The following is a 9,082-nucleotide window of genomic DNA, read 5'->3' on the forward strand; positions in this document are numbered from 1 at the left end:
GGGGGTACATATGATGGAACTCTGAACTCTTTGTAGAGTAAAGCTGCTTCACCAGCTCTATCATAAAGACCCAGTGATTTTGATCATGTCTATGGTAGCAGCCCAGTGAACAGCAGACACATATACACCCACAGATAAATTAGGCAGGTGTTGATATCATTTCCTTATTACTTCAACATATTGTTTTCCTTTTTAAATAAATAAAACCTTAAAGATAAAATTGATGTGTAGCCTATATTCCTTGCCAACCTCATTTCTGCCTCCTCTCGCATTATTGTTATACACTGTGTTTCTATTAGGAAACATAATTTATATGTTTACTAAATATTAATATTATCCATAAACTATGTAGAATGGCACATTGTGCTTGTTTTAAAATGTCCCTTTAATGTTTCACACAATCTGTAACATTCTGCAACTTTCTTTTTTACTCAACATTATGTTTTCAAAATTCTAGTGATGCATATATTAATCTAGCTCATGCATAGTAATATTTTAGAGTATAATACTGTATGAATGCACCACAATTTGTTTACTGAGGTAATTAATTTTTGTGTTTTGTTTAATGATATATGAATATCTATAATAGCATTGGACAAATAGGAGGAATTTCTAAAAATTTGCTGGAGAGGTGAAATAATTCACATCTCTGGTTACAGGCATTTGAGTCACTCCAAATTCTCATCATTACAAATAAGGCTGCAATGAATATATCTGAGCATAACTCTGCATTCAAAAGAGCCGTGAGAATTCTTTAGGCTTTTCATCCAAAATTACAATTGACAGCTTAAAGGGTATGAGCGACTAAACTTTCCTGTCAACTTAGTCTCCAAAGTTTATAAGAACTTTCCTGTCAACTCATCTTTGCCAATACTTGATTTTGACAAACATGGTTTTCTTGTTTTGTTTTTCTTTTTAAGAAAGAGAGAGACAGAAGGAGGGACAGACAGGAACAGATAGGAAGGGGGAGAAATGAGAAGCATCAATTCTTCATTGAGGCACCTTAGTTGTTCATTGATTGCTTTCTCATATGTGCCTTGGCCAGGGACTACAGCAGAACCAGTGACCCCTTGCTCAAGCCAGTGACCTTTGGGCTCAGGCCAGTGACCATGGGGCCATGTCTATGATCCTACGCTCAATCCAGAGACCCTGTGCAAAAGCTGGATGAACCCCCACTCAAGCTGGCAATTTTAGGGTTTCAGATCTGGGTCCTCTGCATCCCAGATCGATGCTCTATCCCAGGGGTCAGGAACTTTTTTGGCTGAGGGAGCCATGAATGCCACATATTTTAAAATGTAATTCTATGAGAGCCATACAATGACTCATGTACATTATGCATTATCCAATAAAAATTTGGTGTTGTCCCAGAGGACAGCTGTGATTGGCTCCAGCCACCCGCAACCATGAACATGAGTGGTAGGAAATGAATAGATTGTAATACATGAGAATGTTTTATATATATATATATATTTTTTTTTTTTTTTTTTTTTGCATTTTTCTGAAGCTGGAAACAGGGAGAGACAGTCAGACAGACTCCCGCATGCGCCCGACCGGGATCCACCCGGTACGCCCACCAGGGGCGAAGCTCTGCCCACCAGGGGGAGATGCTCTGCCCATCCTGGGCGTCGCCATGTTGCGACCAGAGCCACTCTAGCGCCTGAGGCAGAGGCCACAGAGCCATCCCCAGCGCCCGGGCCATCTTTGCTCCAATGGAGCCTTGGCTGTGGGAGGGGAAGAGAGAGACAGAGAGGAAAGTGCGGCGGAGGGGTGGAGAAGCAAATGGGCGCTTCTCCTGTGTGCCCTGGCTGGGAATCGAACCCGGGTCCTCCGCACGCTAGGCCGATGCTCTACCGCTGTGTTTTATATTTTTAAAGTTATTATTTTTTTTTATTAAAGATTTGTCTGTGAGCCAGATGCAGCCATCAAAAGAGCCACCTCTGGCTCGCGAGCCATAGGTTCCCGACCCTTGCTCTATCCACTGTGCCACTGCCTGGTCAGGTGACAAACATGTTTTTGTTTGTTTGTTTGTTTGATTTACCAATCTGATGGGGATAAAACTATACCTTTTGGTGTGCTGTGTATTTTAATTTTCCTACTTCTTTGTAAAATTAAGGTCTACCTATCTTTAGATTCACTTGTAGTCCTAGTGGAAAATTTAAGTATAAATTTAGACCTTGTATCCTTTTCTAAGTAAATTGGGCATTTGGATTTCTGTCTTCTGTGAATTATGTTTATATCTTTGTTCAATTTTTATCAGACTCCTTTTTTATTTTAATTGATATCATAGTGGCCTCATATTAACTGAGTGCTAATCTTTTATCTGTTACATATAAATATATTTTTCCTTTGTGTAAGTATGTTTTTCTCCCACAAAACCAAAAGTTTAAATACAGTCATACCTGTTAATCTTTGTTTCTGCAATTTGTGAATTTGTATTTAAGAAACCCCCAGAAACTCATAACTTATTCAAATAACATAAAATTTTATCATATTTAGATTTTCTATCTACCTGAGGTCAAACCACATTTCAGCACTGATGTTTTTAAAACCTCTTAACCATTATAGACCGAGGTTCCATACATACTAGGGTATCTGTTGGGTCTTCACTCTGTTCCTCTATCCTACACATTAATTTCTTTTTAAATATATTACCTTGTTAATTCTTATAGCTTTATAAACTGCTTCAATTTCTAGTATGACTTATTCTAGCCTTATTCTATTACTTATTCATTTATTTAGGATTGTTTTAGTTATATTCAGACATATGCTCTCCCATACACTTTTAGAATAAGTTTGTTTAGTTCTAGAAATAAACCAATGGGGACTTTTTATTAGAATTCTACTGCATTTATAGACTCATTTGAGAAGAATGGACATCTCTTTACAGCGTAAATTTTGATCCCATTTTTATATATTTATATATAAATGGGCCTATTAGCTCATCTAGTCATAGCACACAAAAGTATCAATAGTTACATTTGGAGTGGTGGGATGTTAGATACATTTTTTTACTTTTTTTTTTTTTTTGTATCTTTCTATATGGCTTGATATGTAGCCTTTAAAAGAAGAGCCATTATTCTAAAAACTCAAAAGAATGTTGCAATGTCCCAACTATATACATTTTAAATTGATCTCAAGGTGAATACATGAATGGCAAAAGTTATTTCTGAACAAAGGACACTCTCCTTAGAACTGCCTACATGACCTGTTAGAGTGGATCAAGGGGGCCCTGCTCAAAACCCCCCGGGGCCTATTTCCCAGCCCTGGTCCTGCCTGTGTTCTGTGCTTCTAGCACAGCACCTGCGACTCTCTGGAGGACTGTGGGCGGGGCTCCCATCTGTTTTGACTGCCAGCACAGAGGCAGACGTACAGGAGACCATACTTGCTCCTGCCTTTTGTCGCCTGTGGTGCAGGGCAGGACAGCACAGAAAGGACAGTTCCTTCTCCTGAGTCGGGACGACTCTGGCTGCCCTTGACACTCCAGAGTCCCTGCAGGAGCTGGGACTTCGCCTGATACGTCCTGCTTTACCCAATCCCTTACACGTTTCTCTTAGAAATAAATACTTCCTTAAGTGTTACAGGCTGGGCCTAACCTGTGGTGGCGCAGTGGATAAAGCGTCGGCTTGGAAATGCTGAGGTCGCCGGTTCGAAACCCTGGGCTTGCCTGGTCAAGGCACATATGGGAGTTGATGCTTCCAGCTCCTTCCCCTTGTCTCTCTCTCTCTCTCTCCTCTAAAATGAATAAATAAAAATAAAACAAAATAAAATTAAAAAAAAAAGTGTTACAGGCTGAAATGTGTCTGCCAAAATTCAGATGCCTAAGTCGGTCTACCCTAGGACTTCAGAAGGTGCCTGTATTTGGACATAGTGTCTCTCAAGAGATAATTAAGATTAAATTAAGGTGGGCCCTAATCCAATATGACTGGCATCTTCAGAAAAAAGAGGAGATTAGAATACAGATAAAACATAGGGAGGAGATGGCCCTCCAGAGCCAAGGAGAGAGTCTTCAAGAGAAACCAGTCCTGCTGACACCTGGTTCTCTGATTCTGGCCTCCAGAATTGTGAGAAAATACATTCCTATCGTTTAAGCCTCTCAGTCCCCAACACGGCCTTACGTCAACCCCTTTCCTAGTCAGTTCCTGGCAGTGAAGCCTCATCTGACACTCTGTGGTGCTTCCAAACCATCACAGGATTGGTGAAAAAAAATACAAAATAACCCAAAACATAATTACAGGACTATCATTTGAATCAGATACAATTCTCATGGCAAAGTACAGATGAAATGTAACCAAGGATGATTACAAAAGTATTTTTTTTCCCCACTGATTTCAGAAAGAGAAAGAAAGAGGAAAGGGGAGAGAGGGAGAGAGAGAGACAGAGAGAGAAATATCAACTTGGTGTTCTACTTAGTTGTTCCTTATAGTTGAACACTCTTTGGTCACTTCTGGTATGTGCCCTGACCAGGGATCGAACCCTCACCTTGGCACCTGATGATGATCTATCCACTGAGCCACCAGCCTCAAGAATGAGTCTTAAAATTTAGTGGATTTTACCCATCCCATTAAAATGAAGAAATCTAAATATTTTTCAATGTTCTGAGGCTTACAGTATTCACAATGAAAACTGTGACTTGTAACTTTATCAGAGAAGTGAATTATAATGTTTCCAGCACTTTTGCGAATGTCTATACCTTGGAAGCACCAGATATTTCATTTGAAATGCAGGGGATGGGATGAAAAGGCTGCTATAAAAATAGCTTTAAATGTGCCTCAAGAAAATCAATGTTAATCATAGGAGCCAAGTGCTATCCAAAGAATGCGATTATGAAATATTGATACAACTATCCATATTCCCAAGTAGATTCCCTAGTTCTCTACTTTTAATTTCACAATCCAAGGTACAGACGTTCTGTTCAACCCTCTTCTCTGTGCCACGGTTGACACCGACCAAGGTCCTCATAAGCCACCATTTTGTTCCATTCAGGGGCAAAAGAATTGCGCAATGAGCTGGGATCACTGTGGGGCCAGGCGCCATTCAGTTCTATAGTGTAATCTGTCTCCCGCTGCTTCTGCTCATTACTGCCTGACTTGATTTCATTTGGAACATGTGAGCAGCCTGGCCCGGGCAGTGGAATTATCACGAAAATCAGTCCCATTGCTGCTTGACCAATGAATAAGACACTGATGACTCCTCAGCCCTATTTGGATTAATACATTTTATCAATTGTTAATGCGGCCTCTGCCTGACCTTCTCCCACCCCCACCAGCACACCTCCTTAAAAAGCAAAAGCCAGAACTGCGCGTTCAAGGAGGGAATGGAACTGCTTAGTCATTCCTTCCCTCTGTGTTGCACCTTTCTGTCCTCAAACCCACCATCACAGAAACAATGATTTAGAAACAATGACTTGGACATGCTCTTTGGAGGGAATGAATTGAATTTATTAGCTTTGATAGGTTTTGACTTGCTTGTTTTATCTTCTACCTAAGCTATATTCTTTCTTTAGATATAATAAAAATCATAATTTCTGACCGCACCTTGCAGAATTTCCAGTGCTATGAAGGTTCACAAGGTATGTATTTCCGTTCTGTGGGGCACCCACCTCGACGACAATGGATTTGGAGACAGAGAGCCTAGGTTTGAATTTCTTCTCCATTGATCAGTTAGCCTTGTGCTTTTCTCAATTTAATATCTCCATGGCTGGATTTCCTTGTTAGGAAAATGGAATGGTAATCATCATTGACTTCATTAAAAATGTTTTTATAAAGTCAGAAGAAGTTAATGAGATAATATCACATGACATAGCACATAGTAAATGCTCAATTTATGGTAACAATTATTTTTATCATTCATATTTTAAGGAGTATTATTCATTCACTACACTTTTATTGAACCACTGTGGGTGGTGCTGGAAATATCTACATGAATAAAGCACAGAACATATCCTGGGAAAACAGTTGTTTAGAGAAGGCATCAGGCAAAGGACAAATAATTACAGTGCAGTGTAATAACAGTGACAGAGATTTAAGCGAAGAACTTAAGGGCGACCTCCTCCAACTAGACGCCCCCCAACACACACACTCCCCTGACATTCTGTACACAGCACTTCACTTATTTCTCTTCATAACATCATTATTACCACCTTCGACGTTTTCCTTACAGATTTGTTTATTGTCTGTGTATTCCTACTAGAATACAGACTCCTGGAGAAAAGGGATTTCTGTCATTTCGTTTATTGCTATGACACCATTGCCTAGAACACTGTGTGGCACATGGTGAGTTCTCAATAAATACTTGCTGAGAGAATGATGTAGCAATGCTCCTCAATTTCATACATTTCTCAGCAAATGGCCAAGGGGTTTCTGCCTCTTCTGTTGTCCTATATATATAGTGCAAGATTTAACAGAGAGCATCTCAATTAAAGAAAACTGTTTCAACAGTTTCAGATGAAGAAATAGAGTGTGTATATCAGGTTTTTCCAAGTATCATGAATCTGAAGAAGAACAGCTCAATCATTGAATGGGAAATCATGACTGGCTTTAAAGGAGGTAAATGGTTAAACTACAACAATATAGGGCTAAAGAGACTTGGCTTCATAGCAATTAATGGAAAGTAAGAGGTTGGACATTCAGATTATTGTGAAGACATAAGGAGCCAGGAGCCTCACCAAAATAGAGACAAGAGCATGCTTTGAGCCTCCTTAGAAAAGGACTAAGACTGACATCTCCACCCGTGTACATACCAGGGAGGCCACCTTCGAGCAACAGCACTGACTTTTGGTATTAAAAGTTGACAACAGCTTTAAGTGGTCTAGAGACCAGGTCATATAAATGTTGAGCAAACCAAGTGAGTTTGGCCTCTAAAAGAAAAGATTTAGGGGAAAATGTGATTGTTGTTTTCAAAGACTTGAAGGACCATTTTGTTTAGGAGTGTATTCCAATACTTAAGCAGCAGGTGATTTAACAGAGGGAAGGCAGGCATTATGTTCAAGTGCAGTTTACCTCAGCACTAGCCCAGACATGGCTTCCTGGGTCATCCTGGTTCCCATAACCCTCAATTTCCCAATACCAGAAAGAAAAATAGTTAAGCTTGCTTTATGTGGTTGAAAATACCACTGCCTAAGCACATGCCACACACTATATTTTCTGTGAGTGGTAACTATTCCACTTGGTTCCCAATGGAGGAAGTGGTACTATAGCATAGTTATGTACAGCAGTACTCAAAAAGGAGATGTTCTTAATGAGGTTTTATCCTGGGTGGAGCATCAGGGACGAAGTGGCCACCCCCATCGATCTGGCAAGGTCACTTTCAATTCCATGATTTTAATCCCTACCAAAGTCTCCACCACTACAATGGAGCTCATTCTAGAAAAATGAAACACAAAATAAACCCATAAGAAGACTCTTTCCCAATATATACTAGTGTTACACCTACAGGCACTACTGGACTCAGAAAAGAGACCTGACTTTCATGTATCAATATTTGTTTAGGAATAGTAGAAAGGTCTTGAGTGACAGGACCGTCTGAATGTCAGCTCTGTCACTTAGCATCCTCGAAGTCTCAGGGAAGTTCTTAGCCTGTCTTAGCCTCAGTAAGCACAGTAAGTGGGAGGCAAGATCATCCACGGGGTCATTGAGAGTGACTACCATCATTGGGTGCAGAATCTGATGTATGGTGGTCACTCTATAAAGAATTATAATCCCCTTGATACTGCCCAGGGGAATAACAATTATGATCATTTCTCTTCTCTTTGTTAAAATGTAAACCAAAGAGCAGTACTGATATTTCAACAAAATGAGATTTGAGAAAATGCCCATAGTTGTTTGAAACTAAGAATAATCAATTTATAAACAGCCTGTAAGAAATGATTGGCCAAAGAATCCGGCAATAAGGATTTGGGGAAGATCTACCACTGATTGCATCACCTGAGCAAGACATTAAACTCTTAGCTCTCTATATGGGAAATCATTAAGATGCTCTTAACCAATTAGGAGAAAAAACACATGAGAAATATGAAGGGCACCTTGTAATGTTGCTTTTAATCAGTAAATTGTGCATGTTATTTCAAAATGGTCAAGTGTAGTATTTGCATGGAATTTGCAGAAAAGACAATGACCATGAACAGAAAATACTTAGTTGTCTATATTAGACCACATTTCTTCCAAGCAATAATGAATTATAAGAATCAAGATCTTTGTTGTGATGAGAAAAAGTATACAAGCACATTAAAATTTTAAGTGAGTTCTCAAAGTATTATTATACATTTAGTAGTTATGCAATTCATTTTAGAATTTTTCTTATAGGACTGTAAGTAATGTGAAGGAAGGGAAATATTTCTCTTGCTTACTTCTAAGCTCTAGTTATATACAAATGTATGTTCCATGATAAATCAATCAAACAGGCCACCTAAGAGTTTGTCTCAGAGAGGCACTGGCCACTCACTGCTACTCTATCCCTCGTCCCTACCCTTCTAGACCCTTAATATGCCCCTGCCTCCCACTCAAGATATTTTTTTCCTTTTCCAAGTGAGAGGAGGGGAGATAGACAAACTCCTGCATGTGCCCTTACTGGGATCCACTCAGCAACCCTCATCTGGGGCCATGTTTGCAACTGAGCTATTTTTAGCACCTGAGGTGGAGGCTCCAAGGAGCCATCCTTCACTTCTGGGCTGATGTACTTGAACCAATCAAGCCATGACTGTGGGAGGAGAAAAGAGAAAGAGAGAGAGAGAGGAGAGAGAGAGAGAGAGAGAAAGAGAGAGAGGAGAGAGAGAGAGAGAGAGACAGACAGAGACAGAGAGAAAGATAAAGAAGGGGAAGTGGAAGTGGAAGGGGTAGAAATGCAGATGGTCTCTTCTCCTGTGTGCTCGGACCAGGAATTGAACCTGGGACATCTACATACCAGGCTGATGCTATATTGCTGAGCCAACTGGCCAGGGCCCCACCACAGACTTTTTAATGTCAATTTTATGCAACCTTTTGAATGAAAGACTCATTATAGTATTATTGAAACCACAGTGTCTAGGAAATAGTAGTCACCAAGAGGTGTTTCATGAGTGAGAGAACGGAGACCGATGATCACAGAG

Source organism: Saccopteryx bilineata, chromosome 1 (assembly GCF_036850765.1).
Source record: "Saccopteryx bilineata isolate mSacBil1 chromosome 1, mSacBil1_pri_phased_curated, whole genome shotgun sequence".
Classification (NCBI taxonomy): Eukaryota; Metazoa; Chordata; class Mammalia; order Chiroptera; family Emballonuridae; genus Saccopteryx; species Saccopteryx bilineata.